The following is a 17,622-nucleotide window of genomic DNA, read 5'->3' as shown; positions in this document are numbered from 1 at the left end:
TGTTATGGGGCTTGTATTGCGGAGATTTATGTTTCAAACAAGAAATCGAGGGTCTTCCGTATGGGGATCCGCCTGATTTCCCAATGATGACGAGAATGTTATACTCCCCGTCCCACTGGGAGTGCCAATGTTTTGGCCACGCGTCTCAGCAGGGGCAGAGTCGGAACTCCGGTGACTCAAAAGTAAAGAAAAGGAGATTTGCGGGGTGTGCCACCTCGCGGGCGAGGAAAGGAATGCGCTACGGCTAGACTTCTAAACAAGCGAAGAGGGGGTTACCGGTGCCACCTCACGGATGAGGGATTACAAGTAAGATCTCTTGTCACCTGTGAATCGATACTCACTGCTAGGGTGAGCAGAGCAACAAATAGGGAAAAAAGGCGAATCAAGAGGGAGTCTAAGAACTAAGGCGAAGTGCACTTAGAACTTAGGGTTTCGAGGATGCTCGAGGATTTGTAATTGTTTTTGTATGATTGATTGTGTGTGTCCCTTTGTTGTTGTGTCAAGCTCCCTTATATAGCGACCCGCAAGCAATTCGCAGAGACCTAGTCACAACCCATTCGGACTCAGCAATTAGAATTCCACAAGGATACGACCAGCTCGCGAGCCGCGCGATCCGTGCAACACGTGTCCAGAACAGACCTCGCCTAGGTCTCGCTCACCGCCCCGCATCATCTCACTGTAGCGTCGTACGCGAACTCGAACACTACGCGATCCTATCCCGCGGAGTACTACAATCCATTTTCAACTCTACCTCGCCATGCACTATAGAATCCTTCACGAACTGGAAAAAAGGATCCCGCGAGGACATCGAATCCCGCGGGGTATCAGCATCCTTGCAAAACCCCAACTCGTGTGTTGCCAGACTTCGCCATCCTTCGTGGGCTTCGCATTAAAAAAGGGCCACAGGTACTGGCCCAAATGTTATCCAAAACGTACCCCGAGTCTTAGACCAAAAATACCCACTGGGCTCAAACAGTACCATTCACCAGGCTCCATAACTTCTCAAACATAATCAAATTCACAAATACAATCTTTATGAGTTATAGATCGTAACATATGTAAATGTACACAAATACATAAATACATAAATACACATATATATATATATATACATATACATGAATGCATATGTAGCATAAACATGATACACAAGAAGTGAAAACTCATGTAGCAAACAATTAATAATTTAAGCTTACAAGCAAATAATCGAATTCATAATAAAATGTAAGTAATGATAAAACACAAGCAATGAAAGAGTAATTTTTGTGGACTTTAAATAAACCATATTATTGACTGAATATGTCACATCCCGACCCTTAAATTTTTATACTTTATTTACTAGCCTGGTATTAATAAGAATTTTACCGTCTTCGTTAATGAGTTATTAGTTTAATTGGTCCCTAGAGGGGTTTTTGGGCACATTTATTTCGGAGGATTATTCGTAGGAGAAAAATGTGACGACAGTAAAAATGGTAAATTTTAGCTAGTAAAAGGTAATTTTTATTATGGTATTTTTATTTGCGTGTTTTATGTTATGAAGTGTGGGTATTAAGGAGGGGACCGGGCCATTTTTAGGGTCAAAGCCCACTCTCTCTCTTTCTCTTCTCTTCTCTCCCGATTTCTCCCCGAGCCTTCTCTCCCTACCAGAATTTCCGGCCGTCCGCCCGCCGCTGTCCGACAACGTTCGCCGCTGCACCGGTCCCAAACGGTCAGCCGTCGACCTAGCTTCATTCCTGGACCGGTGAGAGGCTCCCTAGCGCCGCTGTGAGAGAGATATCGGGCCCAAAAGGTCCGACTGCCCAAAGCTCTCCGTCGCCGGAACTTCCTCCTCCGGCCACCAATCCGGGTAAGCCTTATATGGTTTTGAACGTCTTCAACCCAGTTGCCTTTCCCTAGAAAGACTCGGTCCAGTTTGCTCTAGGTGAGGAGAACCGGTGAGAGTGGAAGTTCTAGGGTTTTTCGTTCTGTTTTCGTTTGATTGGCATAGTTAGGCTTGGAATTGGTGTTTGTGCTAGTTAGGAAAGTTGTAGAGAGAGTTGAGAGGAAGATGCTGTCAAAATTTGGTAGGCATTGGAGGTCGTCGGAGTCAGCCTCCGGCCGCCGCTGTTTGGGGGATTTTTAGGGTTTTATTCGTGTTATAATTAGAGTAGTTTAATGAAGTGATTTGTGGAATTTTTGGAGGAGTTTTTGATAGGTTTGGGAATTTTTAAAGTTTGGTAATTTTGGCGGTTATTTAAGGTAGAATCCGGCCGTTGGATTAAAGTTGTATAATCTGTAGAGGGTTATATTAGAGCTGCCGGTAATTGTGGTGAAGTTTGGCCATTTCGTTTTTAAGAATGGAGAAGTTGGGCAAGGATGAGCGTGGTTACGACTCATATTTAATTTTGCCTATTTTGTTTAAATATTGAAATTTGAGTTGAGAATTTATTATTATATTTGGAACAGGACGTGAGGAGGCTCAAGTGGAAGAGACCTCGGATCGACATCAGGCTTAGGCCTAATTTGTGAGTGGATTTTTGTTTTAAATAATATGCATGCTTTGGTTCATGGATGAACAATTAATTTTGTTGGAGCATTTGACGTCATTTTAATTTTGACGATTTTATTTCTCTTGGAGAGTTACCGAAAATGAGATTTTCGGTGAATATAAATATGTATTTATGAGGAGAGTATGTATATAAATGCTAGCTAGCCATATGTGTATGTCCACCTTAATGGCGTAGCATATAGCCGCATTATGGTGTAACGTGAGCATTAGACGTGAGCGTAGTAGCCCTATATGAGTGTTTAATTCTTATAGGGGGTATGGACACATATTTATACACCCGTCTGTCCACCTTAATGGCGTAGTGTATCACCGCATTAAGGCGTGACGTGAGCGTTGAACGCGAGCGTAATAGCCCTATATAATTCCAAAAAAATATATATATGGAGTATGGACGTGTGTAAATACATACATATATATTTTAGAGCTTGAGAAGCTCGATATTTAAGGGATGAAAGTTTATCACTTGAGGCATGCATTCGATTTTTCCTTGGAAATTGAATTGGGAAAACATAAATATTTTATTTATTCTTTTATTCAAATTTATTTTTGTCCACTCACTCTAACGTTATTAAATGTTTTCCCCTGGGCCTTTCGTTTTAAAATGCCCAGTCTGCAGAGTTCGGGTTAGCACTAGTAGGAGGCGAGGCGTAGTTACCCACTTTTCCACCATTTTTCACCTGTAGGTTACCTGCTTAACCTATCAGTGTATTTTCTTACTTCAGCTAGTATTAGTAACTCTGATTACCCTTGAGGATAATATATATTAGCTCGGTTGTGTGCTAAGTCTTGGAATATTTGAAGGTTGAAGTTTGTTATTTTCTAATTGGATATTTATGTGATGGATTAAAATATGGTTTTTATTATATTGTTGTGGTGGTTGTATTGTGGGGAGCGGGTGGCTTCAGGGGTTGAGGTTGGATGTGTCGTTATAGGAGTGTGGTTTGAATTTTTTCAGGTTAGGGTTGTCTATTTTCAAGGAAGGTTATGCCGAATTTTTTGGTAAATTTTCCTTGGAGGTGGTGGTCCCCGCAAGACTTACTTCGGGTTTCAAGGTGAAATTTAGGGTGGGTCTTGACAGAATAAACCATATTATTATTAGTAGTAGTTTTAGTCCTTAAGTCCAATTTCATGGGAGTTAATCAACCATGTCTATGATTCTCCGATTAAAATCATTAAACTTCAAAAGGTGTGAAGTTGTCCATCTCAAGTCTGATTTAACAGAGTGAGTACATCACTGTGAAAGGTTTTTCACAAGGAATTTAGTGGTAAGGTTCATGTCAACAAGTCCATAGTGTTCAAGTCCAGAAATGATGATATTCTAAAGAAGTACATAAAATGATTACTATTTAATTAACCTTAATTGCATGAATTATTATAATTTTCGATTATTATTCTTGACATTCTCCAGATTTAAAGTTCAGGTTATAAGCTTCGTTTTGATATAAAAAAACATTGAAAACGGATAAGAAATGAGTGAGATATGATCATTTGAAGTTATGAACATATTATGAGTTTTCCGACAAGGTTCACCGGAAAAGTTATAAAAATTAACCGTTTAAGGTTTTAGAACTCATTTATGAAGGAAGATTAAGATATAAGATTAGTTATATATCAATATTATACAGTTGATTCAATAAAACAATGATAAAATCAGAATTTTATAATTTCCAGTGGCCGGAAAATGCATGAACTCGCCGGTTTCTGAAAATAATACTTAGAAAATAGAAATCTTCTTTTAGCTATAACTTCTTCGTTTCTTAACATTTTTGAGAGATTCAAAAGCCTAAACTGAAGCATTTTTCATGTAGATTAATGTAGTGTAACTTTAGTAAGCTAAAACAGAAGTTACATGTACGAAAATTAGAATTATGCAGCAGCCAAGTTTTTATACCATTTTATTCTTTGTTCTTCAAGTTGATCAAAATCTAAGACAAAAGACTATAAGAGAGTTTTCATATACTATAAATATTTCTTGAAGTGATAAATAGATGATTAGAAGCTTAGATACGAATTTTGGCTTCACAATTTATAGAACAAGAGAACTTAAGCTAACTCACTTCAACTAGAAATTTATTTATTTGCTAAGAGAGTTTCTAACTGAAACTTCTATATGACTAGGAAGGTTGAAGTAAGAGCTGGAAGGAGTGCTCTTTTATAGACCAAAATAAGGCTCTAACTTTACTCAAGTTAGTTTCTAACGTATCTAGTTACCCTTAGTGAATAGGAAAGTGGTTGAGCTCCTTATGAATGGAAGAAGACTTTTAGACTAGATTTTTATGTTCTAGGGACAATGAGATCAGCTGCTAGAAGTAGCTTTCATCACATAGTTATTTTCCACAGTTCCATTTCCTTTTATGTTCTTGGAAAAATGCATGTAAAGCTTGTTATTTCATGAGATAATTTCACTTTACTACCCTGAACTTTAGGTCTAAAATCAGTTTGATACCTCATCTTTTTTTTAATCAGTTTCATACCTAAACTTTCAAAATGACATCAATCTCGACCAAAATGACTAAAATAGCCCTGGTTAATTTTTTTACCCTCTCAGAGTTAAGAATGACAGCGGCGACTGCCGGGGGAGGAGGAGGGGCTGCAGCAGGAGCCCATTGCTGGTGGTAGGGGTGGATGCCGGCGCCAGCCATGTGGTGGATTTGGAGGCAGGGAGAGAGAGAGAGTAAAAAGATTAACCAGGGCTATTTTAGTCATTTTGGTCGAGATTGATGTCATTTTGAAAGTTTAGGTATGAAACTGATTAAAAAAAGAGATGAGGTATCAAACTGATTTTAGACCTAAAGTTCAGGGTAGTAAACTGAATTTTTTCCTTATTTCATTCCCAAAATTCCATTAGAAGATGGCTAAAATTTCTTAACTTGAATAAAAGGTTTATGCATTGGAATGACATCTATAAGTGTTCATAAGCATCTAGATATAAGAATTATGGATGTAGAGAAAACTGAACACCAAAAATTGTATTGTTATTATTTGGTTAGTCAAAAATAACCAAGTAAACTCATGAGTTAGAAAATCATGAGGAGGTGATTCTTGAAGTGTCATAACCTTCAAAGTATATGTTTCTTTAAAATTCAAGATCCTAACATAAATACAAAAAGATTATTTCAAAAACTCGGGTTATTACAGTAAATTTGTAGAGATGATCTACTCATATATATCTACAAACTGGACGATCGAGATATGAATATGTGATCGAAAACGGGGTGAAACGGAGAAATCTTCAACTAGTCATCAACTTAGTGGTCCTCATTAGAACCACTCACTCATCATAGATATGGTGTGTTAATAGCAAAAATGAGTGTAATTTGATTCATATGTTCTTCATTTTTCATGTCACAATGTGGTCATGCTCTCTTTGCTCTTAGTATGCAGTTTGAGGCGTGCAGAGCAAGTCTACTACTAGGTATTCACCAAGGTTGGTTGGATGTAGCCATTAAGAGTGAATATATCCTGTTGATTGCTACCCTCGGTAAATACGAGGAGGATCTATCTGAGGTGGGTCGAATCGTAGAAGATTGTAAAATTTATATGTCAGCTTTTTAATCTATTAGAATTTGTCACGTCTAATGTATTTTTTGATTTGTCATTTCTTCATTTTTGATGTCACATTATGTTCATGCTCACTCCGCTCTGAATATGGATTTTGAGGCATGTAGAGCAGATCTACTACTTGGTATTCACCAAGGTTGGTTGGATGTAGACATTAAGAGTGACTATATCATGTTGATTGCTGCCCTTGGTAAAGACGAGGAAGATTTACCTGAAGTGGGTCGAATCCTAGAAGATTGTAAAACTTATATGTCGGATTTTCAATCTATTAGAATTCGTCTCGTCACGTCTAGTGTAATTTTTTATTTGTCTTTTCTTCATTTTTGATGTCACATTGTGTTCATGCTCACTCCGCTCTGAATATGGATTTTGAGTCATGTAGAGCAGATCTACTACTTGGTATTCACCAATGTTGGTTGGATGTAGACATTGAGAGTGACTATATCATGTTAATTGTTGTTGTTGGTAGAAATGAGGAGGATCTATCTGAGGTGAAACGAATCCTAGCTAGAAGATTGTAAAGCTTATATTTCAACTTTTCAATCTATTAGAATTCGCCACGTCTAATATAATTTTTGATTCGTCTGTTCTTCATTTTTGATGTCACATTGTGTTCACGCTCACTCCGCTCTGAATATGGAGTTTGAGGTGTGTAGAGCAGGTCTACTACTTGGTATTCAGAAAGGTTGGTTGGATGTAGACATTAAGAGTGACTATATCATGTTAATTGTTGTCCTTGGTAGAAATGAGGAGGATCTATCTGAGGTAGGTCAAATTCTAGAAGATTGTAAAGCTTATATGTCGGTTTTTCAATCTATTAGAATTCGTCACATCTACTGAGAAGCAAATGGTGTTGTTGATTGATTGACACATGCACTTTGCTAGCTTGAGTGTATTTGATGATGTTTGGTTAGGGGAGACTCCCGTTATTATTCATGACGTTTTCTACGAGGATATTAGTCATATTAGTTATGTAGCTCGGGGTTTAGGTTTATATCATCTCTGACGCAAAATACTATTTTTATTAAGAATTAAATTCAGTTCACACCTATGAGATTTGGGAGTAACTTCATGTTAATCCCTATACTTTCAATTTCATCAGTTTACCCCTCAAACTTTTGAATTTTCCTCAACCGTGACCAATGTCTTATTTTCTGTCCAAATCAGACGTTAACAGCTGATAATTTTAACCTTAATTGTGGGGCCCGTATCTAAAATTAGCGGTCAATTCAAACGAAATATGAGAATTTGGGCACGGCAGACAGAAATTGAAAAGTTCAGGAGATAAACTGATGAATTAAAAGTGTAGGGACTAACATGAAGTCATCCTAAAATCACAAGGGGGTAAACTGAATTTAATTCTTTTATTAAGAAAATAAATGAAACCGGGCATGAGGCTGAGCGGAGTTATGGTTTATGGAATCTTTTTTTTCTTTTTTTTGAACAGGAGTTTATGGAATCTAATCCAAAGAAAAAGTCACACAAAAAAAAACAAGTGGTTGAAAACAACAAAGTACTTTACGTCTGAGATGATATAAACCTAAATCGGGCGTGAGGCTGAGTGGAGTTATGGTTTATGGAATTTTTTTTTCTTTTTTTTTGTAACAGAGGTTTATAGAATCTAATCCAAAGAAAAAGTCACACACAAAAAAACAAGTGATTGAAAACAACAAAGAAACTATTATTTGATCTCAAAAAGGAAACTATTATTTGGGTTGTGGAATCTAATCCAAAATAAAACTATTATCTGACGCAAAATACTATTTTTATTAATGAAATAAATGAAACCGGGCGTGAGGCTGATGAGCGGAGTTATGTTTATGGAATCTTTTTTTCTTTTTTTTGAACAGAGGTTTATAGTGTTTACACCCAAATTAATATTTTATTGGACAGTAATTGTCTATGTGAATATAGTTAAATTCGTGGTCCACATCACACCGGCGAGCCCAAAATATTGGGTTTACAAGTGATGGCCCGCCGACAAGGTTATGCGAGCTAGATGTATAGTTCGCATAGAAGACTAGGAGACGCAAGGTCTTCAAGTTGACTTGGTCCAATGTTTGATTGATGGTGGAGTCTATATGCATGCGAAGAATAAGGTTGCAGGCGAGATGCTTGCAGGCGGGGCGAGATGCTTGCAGGCGAAGAATTACAGATTTCGTATAGAAGTGGAGGAGGACTTCACATAGGAGAGTTAGTCTTAGAGGTATGACTTCGCGTAGAAGATGGAGGCGAGGCGAGGTGACTTCGCCATGGAGACCTCGCGAGATCGCTGAAGAGACAAAAGGAAGAGTCCGCATGGGAAAGGGCTGAGGTGTTGGCCGCATATGTTGACTCAATTAGATAAGAGCAATATCCTTAATTGCTTAAGGGATTATACAAAACAGTCGTACGTGCATGTGAAGGTCAGATCAGAAAGGTATACATATTGATTAAGGTCTCTCTTCCTTAATTGGATTTGCATGAATCGTCTACATCCATATCTTCATGAGATTGGTTCTACTCCTCTACATAGTAGGCAGTTAGTTACTTCGCCAAGGCTTAATCACGTCCAGCAAGTGATTTACATCGCCTACGCCACATTTATCGTTGAAGACTTCTACAAGTCTTTGACATGCTTTGGGCAAATACCTGTGGCCCTAAATTGCTCTATATAAGAGAGTTCGAGGATCTACAACAAACAACACAACAAACAATACAACAACTCAACTCTACAAAATACAATATAATTCTCGACCTAGTCGCACCTCAGACGCTCCCTGGAGCTTTCCTTTCGTTTCCCCGTACGCTCTCCGGAGCTTTCTCTTTTTTCCTCTCCTTCCCAATTGAAGCTCTGCTCGATCCTACGTCGAGTATCGATATTGTAACGCTCAGGCGGACTACTGTAAGTCCTTGCCCAGTACGCAAGGCGAATCTGAAGAACCCTGCGGTGGAGTTGGTGCTCTCTCCATCCTCAGTCGCTTGATTAGAAGCAGAAGGCTAAGCGCACCCCGCTACTACAACCACTACATTCCGCGTCCGCGCGGTAGCACGCCCGCAACAACTAAAAGAGACTTTGCACGCCCAGACTTACTGGTGTGGCCAAAACATATAGAATCTAATCCAAAGAAAAAGTCACACAAACAAAACAAAAAAACAAGTGGTTGAAAACAACAAAGAAACTATTATTTGATCAAAAAAAGACAACTATTATTTGGCTTGTGTTCTAGGATATTTTGTATCTTTCTATATATTCTTTATGTGTGTCTTGGCCTTATGCCACTAGGATATGTAGTTAGACTAGATCTATGTATTCATATCCTTACCATATTGGTATTGTGTAATTCCCTATATAAAGGGCTCCTATCAATGAATAAAATGATAATTCTCTTGCTATCTCTTTGTCTATACACTATATTTCATCACGTTATCATGCACTTTGTTCTAACCCTAGAGTCAATAGCCCACCATTTGTTTTCCAAACCCTAAAATCGGGCAGCCTTGTTTTTCCCGATTTCCGACCAAAATTCCGACTGCCCTCTGCCGGAATTTTATATCCCCAGAAAGCTCTCTCCGTCCCGGATCCAACGCCACCGGCCGCCGGAAGATTCCAGACCGCCGCCGCTACCGACCACCAGTTCACCACCTTCCCTTGCTCTGATTAACCTGAATTTTTGACAGAAGCTTCCTCATCCAGAGCTGCTCCTCTTGTCAAATTTTCAGCCCCAAATTCGAAGTAAAAGTAGGCGAAACGTCGTTTCTCCTCTCAGTCGTCCGTTCCGCTGCTTTCATTTCATCCGATCAAGCATCCAAGTGTTTACGGTATGTTTATTTTACAACCATAAAACTCTTCCAAGTTCAATAACCTCGGGGGAGATAAAGTGTTTTCTCCCTTTCTTCTACTTCATTCTATGCTTGGGTCGGTGTATTTGCAGGTACCAAAAATCCCCGAATTTTATTCGCGGGTCAAGAGTGTGTTTGATCACTCTTGTTTCCTTGTCCGGGTTGTGTATGATCAACCCCGACCTATCACCGGATTGTGTTTGATCAATCTGAGGCCTTTTCCGAATTGTGTTTGATCAATCCGAAGGACAAACCATTAAAAGCATTGTTTGTGACCTCTATCGAGTCTCATAACAGCTTGGTTTTGTATGCAAGAGCAATGTAACATTCTGCTCCTTTGAGTTTTGACATACTCGATGCCTACGACGGATCTTCGCTTGGTATCTGTGGAACCTTCCATTAGAAATGATTAAACCACATGTTTTGACCTCCAGGCTAACAAGCCTAGATGTCGAGATTTCATATCTCATGCGCTCAAAGTCTTTGACACGCCACATCGACAAGCCTTCAATGGCAATCTGTGCAAAAAGTAATTACCACAAAGTACTGTGGAATGCACTCATGGAGCGTTTCTTGAAACGTCCATATAACTCTACTTGTTGAGTTATTAGTCAAGTGGATTGCTTACCACCTTAATTGACTACATATTGTCGATGATCTTTTGTGGCATCATGATCCATAATCTTTAGCGGATTCGATCATCATCAAGTTCTCTAGGTCCTCCAAGTTGGTTTGGAATTACCAACGAGACTTGATTTTGATCTTACAATTGCAAACGAGAATTGTATATACGCTAATGCGATAAACGTATTTGAGATTATCCCCTAATGTGGGGACAACAATATGGGTCATGGCAACGGCAGAAAACGTCGTGCCGATGTCTTGAAAAAATGGGGAGGTGTCGCCGGCTCTAATAGCGACACTCCCGGTCTAGACACCATTTTGTCAAAACTACTCTCGTCAGCTCATGACAATGCAACCTTTGTGGATCTTCGGATCACTGGTTCAAGATTGTCCAGCTCCTTCAAATTATGAATGCATACAAAAAGGTACTGAAAATCAATATGAGGACAAGAACGTCATCCTCATGATTGCGAATTTCAAATATTCGGATCCTGCTATAGCTACTCATGACTTTGATGTCATCGGCTAGACATCGATTTTCATTCCAAGCTATATGTACTAAGGCGTTGTATCGACGTCCTACGTCTATTTGAGACCTCGATGTACTCACATTAGCAATAATGAATGCCTTGAGAATTTTTTCGAAGTTATGAAACTATTCTCCTCTTATGGTTCGTATTGATTTACAAAAAAGATGTACATTCTTACATTGTCCTTAGAAACATGGCATATTGTGCCGATTTTGGTCCCTTTCTTTGAAGGTGACTCATGGCACCGCATCCTCAATGAGAATCGCCCACGTGTTTCCGGTTAAGTTAAGTCTTCTACCTTATAGCGGATTTTTCATCATCAATTGTTCAACTAGGCTCATCCAAGCTCAGTGTGATGTCTTAGAATTGTCCGAAATTAAGGAGATAGTGGTTTCAAGTGTGCCTCGCACTACTGACCCTCCACGGACATGCCTGGTCATACTGACTTGGAGTTACCGAAAGCTTTTGATTTTGGATCCCCCTATGCTATGAAACCAATTGCCGTCTTGCAAAAGACGTTGAAGACTTATCAAAACCGGAAAATTATTATCATGATCGAATTCTCTAGGTCCTCTGAGTTAGTTTATGTTCATGTCAGGGAGCTTTTGCTAACTAGTCATGGAGTTTACGACCTTAGAATGACCGAAAGGACTTGGTTTTGATCATACACACGTCACTTTTGGCTAAGGCAAAATCCTATGCCACCTGCAAGCTTCACAGCTTCGCACATGTCAATTTTGCGAAAAACAGCAATCTGTTCTTTCTGGACAGTCAACTTCATTTAAGCTTTTTGAACAGCTCCGAATGAACCAGACTGTGAACTTTATATCATTGGAAAGCTCTACGAGTGTAGTTTTCAGAACTCTTCGTAGTTCATCCATATCTATTTTAACGAAGAAGTTATGGCTGTTTTAGTGGCAAAGGTCATTCTGCGCGGAAATTTTTATGCACTCTCGGGATTGCAGCTTTTCGTAGCTTCTTTCAATCCTTCTAAATGGTTTAAGTGGAACTATTAACTAGCCTATCTACTCTTTCTTATAGATATGTCTTATCAAGACATTGAGTGTTTCGCAGATAGTGGAACTATCCACAACATTCTAAGGAACCGGCAACTATCTTTAGATTTTGTGCCTTTGTAAATCTTCTGTGACTACAATGATTGAATCATACCGGTCATTCAAGGATGCGGTTTAGCTTAAATCTTGATGTCTCATGGCACCATGATCAATGTCATAGATACCCTCTATGCATTAAGAGGCAATCGAACCATATTAAGCTTTAAAAACATTCATACTAATAGTTTTCATTTGAAAACGCATTGTGAGAATAAACAAGAATTCTTTTGTGTATACCTTCTCATGAATGCGAACTGAAGCGCATCTTGGAGAAATTCATAAGTCAATCTAGTGGATTGTATGTCACTACGATTCGAATATCAAATCTCATGTTGTCGCCAAACATGATATTTGGGACACTGACTTATATAGGCTTTGATTTGACCAAATCGGTCATCCTGGAAGAGACATAATGGTCCAAATTTTGAGAAATTCCCATGGACATCCATTCTTCCGCTCAAAACGAAGACATTCGGGATCTAGCATCACCATGAAGCATGGTGGTGACCCGGGGGACATTGACGTCACCCGATCACGGCTCCAACTTCCCGGAGGTCGTCCGGTCAATTTCTCAAGCAATTGAGATACACCGGTCTTCCCTCGATGTCGCATTGGCCCCCTGCAATGCTCATTGCTCGTTTTGAAAGTCTATTTTTTAGCTAAATTAGGAGTGAGACCCTCCTATGCTAAATGACACAAAAGTGAACATTTCATTCTTACATCAAACTATGTAGATAGATACAACCAACTTGCGGACACATTTTTATGCTTTATGGTGTTGGTTGAAGTGTTAACACACTGGTCATGTGTTACACTATTATCTACTGCTTATGTTGCTTATACTTCTACGGGCTCACTACCCATTTTTTAAAGAAGTTTATCAGGATGTAAGTTGAAGTGTCATGTACCCCATGTTCACACGCAATACGATCTCATCGAGGCTACGACCAAGCAACTTTAGTTTGTCGCTCGAACATTATTGATGCGCACCAATCTTTCTATTGCATCTTGGGGCTATGCAATATTTGCATGCAGCTTTACTATTCTTCTACAACCCACCATCATTGAATATTTTTGTACTACAGCTCGTGACTGTGTACCAGGATTGCAATCCTTGAGCTCAAACAAGATTGAAACGGATCTCCAATCCTTGAGCTCGGCTAAATGTTATTTCTAGGTGCCAAATCGCATTGCCACTGCGTACTATGATGGGTCATTTGAGATGAATAAGTATTTAGGTTGGATGTGAACCTCCACCTATAATCCGCATATGTAGAAACCTTGTCAGGCGATCTCTTTCACCGCTATATTACGGATGGTCACTTTGATGAGACAATATTCCCCCTGTTAGGGGGAGATAAGAACACAAATGTTAAAGTGGAATGACATGAATTGTCGTGGTTTGTCCCCACTAAGTCTCATCTTGATCCCAAATGCTTAAAGTGTTAAAGTGACGAGATCACATGCTGTAAATATATCTGCAATGATTGATGTCCAATCAAGAGGACATGGCGCGACCAAAAGGTGTTGGTCTTGACACCATCACTATGGATGGTGATATAGTGACGTCATATAGTGGCAAAATTGGTGTCACAAGGCCGTGTGGCTCCTCAAAAGGAGGGAGGCCCTTAGGTTCGATACTTTCTCGCACTAGGAAGAAAGCGAGCTTGGCACAACCTGATCCATTGATCAGTGATACTTAAATCCGTCTCATGAAGTCTGAATTGTGATTATCGTTAAGGGACGCCTCAATGTCAAATCCAATCCATATAGAGATCTCTACAAGTATTACACTAGTGTACATGAGGACGTGGGATAATGAGTCTACTATCGAACCACCCTTCGTTGATGGATATCAACTTAGTTGATTGGCCTAATGGAAAGCCGCGATCCAGCATTAACAAAGAGATAGGTCCTTGGGCAGGTGATGCCGACACCGCAAGCTAAACCCTATCAACTATACATTTGTTAGATAGCGTAGTGAGAATAAGAGCTTAGACTCACCTTATGGCGCAAGGTCTCTCACTAACACGCACTGAGATCAATTACGATGAGATATGCTCTCGTAATGGATGTCATTGAACTCCACTACTTTGTCAGTTTGGTAGTTTCCGAATAACTGAACATGCAGCCTATGAATGTGGTCATAATAACATCTCTATGGGATCAAAGATATACATGAAGGTCTTAAACGGACTTCATTCATTTGAATCAAGTGGCTCCAGACCACAGGAGCACGCGTTTGCTAAAGGTATCGGAACGCACAAGGACTCTACTTGATTTGGAAAGGATATGGTGAATTATGTCTTTGCGTGTTCATTCCGGATTTACATGGATTCTTGATGGATCAAGAGATGCCAATATGTATCAACATCCGAAGAAAAAGATCTTGGGAAGACACGGTCTCGATAAGGCACTCGATGACTGTATTGATGATGATTTTCCATCAATCGGTTTAGACGCTCTAACGAAAGTGAGGTCTATATATACTCCCATGATTAGTCAAGGTCTAAAGAGAGATCCGTTGTTTTTTCTAAATCAAGATGACAAATATGTGTTAAGAGATGGAGTTCCCATCTAAGTACAATAAGACGCATCAATGTACTTAACACAATACGAAAGACTTGACATCTCATTTGCTATGAAAAGTTGTAAAGCTAAGTGTAGCTATGCGCCCACGCAACGCCAATGTAATGGCAGTAACTCTTTTTTCAATACTTAATGGCAGTAACTCTTTTTTCAATACTTAATGGTATGAAAGGTTGAGGCTTATTTTATCCCTACATAAGAAAGACACATCAAAAGCGAAATCAGAATCTGCCAAGTTTTGTAGGTCAACTTCCACGGGACCTACAGGAAATCTCACTTACTGGAAAATAGTGAAATTGGTACCATTGGAAAGGTCTATGTGTCTACTTTCCAGGGACACCAACCATTTGATCATACCTATCATATTGAGTGAGTTATGGCCGTTTTCGTAAAGTATGACGAATCTATCCGAGAAACTGATTTTGGCAAAACAGTCAACTTCGACGGGACTTTGTGAATAGCTCCTGACGAACCAGAACGTGTGTAATATACAGTTGGAAAGCTAAATGAGTCTAGTTTCCAAAACCGTTTACGGTTCATTCATATGTATTTCCTAGAGGAAGTTACGACTGTTCTAGTAACTGAAGGTCATGCTGCGCGGAAATCTGATTTCCTGCACGAACTTATGTTTTGAGTTCACAAGCAGCCTTCTCCTCAAGATCTAAGTGTAAAAAATCATTTGAGAATAATACGGCATGATTTAGTTAATCATTGCCTAATGCCACATTTGAAGACATGTTAAAGAGCATTGACATGCTAAGTTGTTGAAACTTCCGTGATTAATAAGAATCAGGAAGAGCCCTATGATTGATGTAAAGATTAGGTGGAGGTGCAAACTTCAGGGGGAGTCTAGCACATACATACATGTCACTATCAAATGTGAATGGTGCGTTGTACTCTTTTTCTCCTACGATCAAGGTTCAGTTTTTCTCCCACAGAGTTTTTGTGACTTGACGAGGTTTTTGACGAGGCAACAGATCAGCACCATCGGCATATCAGCGCGCGACACAAGGGGGAGTGTTCTAGGATATTTTGTATCTTTCTAGATATTCTTTATGTGTGTCTTGGCCTTATGCCAATAGGATATGTAGTTAGACTAGATCTATGTATTCATATCCTTACCATATTGGTATTGTGTAATTCCCTATATAAAGGGCTCATATCAATGAATAAGATGATGATTCTCTTGTTATCTCTTTGTCTATACACTATATACTTCATCAACTTGTGGAATCTAATCTAGAAGAAAAAGGAAAAAGTTGTAGCTTATGGAAAAAGCTGGTTACCCGTACCCCAAACACCACCATGGTCTGTCTCCCTGTCCTAAGTCCCCCTAGTCATTTCGACTCTCATCGTGTTTAACATGCTCTTCAGGCATGTTCTGTTAAACTGTTTCTTTGATTGCGTTCTTTCACAGCTTTTTTCTTTTTTTCTTTTAAGTTTTCTCTCCAACAAGAGGCTCTGGCTTTTCTCATTTCTGTGATGTTGTACTGAAATACTAAGGATCAGTTTATACTTGAATGAGAACACAGGGAGAGAAAGAGTGATACAGAAAGTCTGAAACAATTTCGCACAACCGGTACAAGTATATTCCATAACTTGTATTATATATATATGTGTGTGTGTGTGTGTCGGAACCTGCTTCTTTTTTTTTTCTTTTGCTTCCACTTACACAAATGAACATTGCAACAAAAAAAGCAGAAGCAGAAGCAGAAGCAGAAGCATAAATATTTGTATGCAACCGACCCTAAGCAAAATCATAATTGTTTTTCATCTTTGTACATATTCAAACTGTGTTGTTCATCTGTCACTTGCCTGCGACATTTCGGGGTTCAAGTATCTGGAGTGTTTGCTGTTTCTTGTTACTTGCATCTTCTTTCTCCTGTACTCGAATGTGGAAACCATCTGGGAATTGTAAACCTGGAGTTCGGACTATATTGCCACCCCTCACTGCTTGCCACCTGAAAAATTTAGACTTGAATTGCTAGTCTCTGCTATACTATACTACTGTTTTCTCTTGGTTTGGACATTTGCAACATTACCTGTACTTGGTCACCAAGCAATGCAAAAATACAGCCATCTGCATCTTAGCAAAGTCTGTTCCAATTCATTACAAACTTCAATTCCTATTGCTTCTTTTGTTTTTTCCATAAACAGAACAAAATGCTCTGGATTCTTCGACTTCAGATGCCATATACAGTACTATGTATGAGTTGGATTTTGATGTTCGGTCTACTTTTGGCAATTTTTCCAACGGGTAAACCCACTTTTCCAGAATTAGTATATTTTATACTGGATGATTTTGGAGATGCAAAGAAGACGTAACATATTATTGTTGAGGTGCAGTCATTGTGCTCCTGTGGCTTTCACATCAGAAGGGACTTTTCGATCCTTTATATGACTGGTGGGAAGATGGATAGTCCGAGTACCAAGAATACAAGACACAGAATTAATGTAGATTACCGGCATGTTCATGTTCATAAACATCGTACGCATGAACCAAGGCACCACAACTATGGTTCTCATCATAAAAGAAAAGGCACTCACCACGATCACAAGCATGGCCACTTTGAAAGAGGCAGTGAGTACCATTACCATCTTCACCATGTCCACAAGGATAAGCTCAAGCATGGCCGAACAAAGGGCTCAACTGTTATGCAGAAAGTACGTTGATGAGAACATTGGAACGGCCAAATGAAGAAAAAACAATCCGTTCCCGCATCAAAAAGTGACCAGAGTCCAGACATACAACCAAGTGAAGAAAGAGTAAACTTGGTAAGTCTGTCTGTGGCATACCAATCTGTTTTTACTTCTATACAGATAGTGAATGGCA

This window comes from Fragaria vesca, linkage group LG5 (genome assembly GCF_000184155.1).
Source record: "Fragaria vesca subsp. vesca linkage group LG5, FraVesHawaii_1.0, whole genome shotgun sequence".
Classification (NCBI taxonomy): domain Eukaryota; kingdom Viridiplantae; phylum Streptophyta; class Magnoliopsida; order Rosales; family Rosaceae; genus Fragaria; species Fragaria vesca.
The sequence above is the reverse complement of the archived record's forward strand: the minus strand, read 5'-3'. Positions refer to the sequence as shown.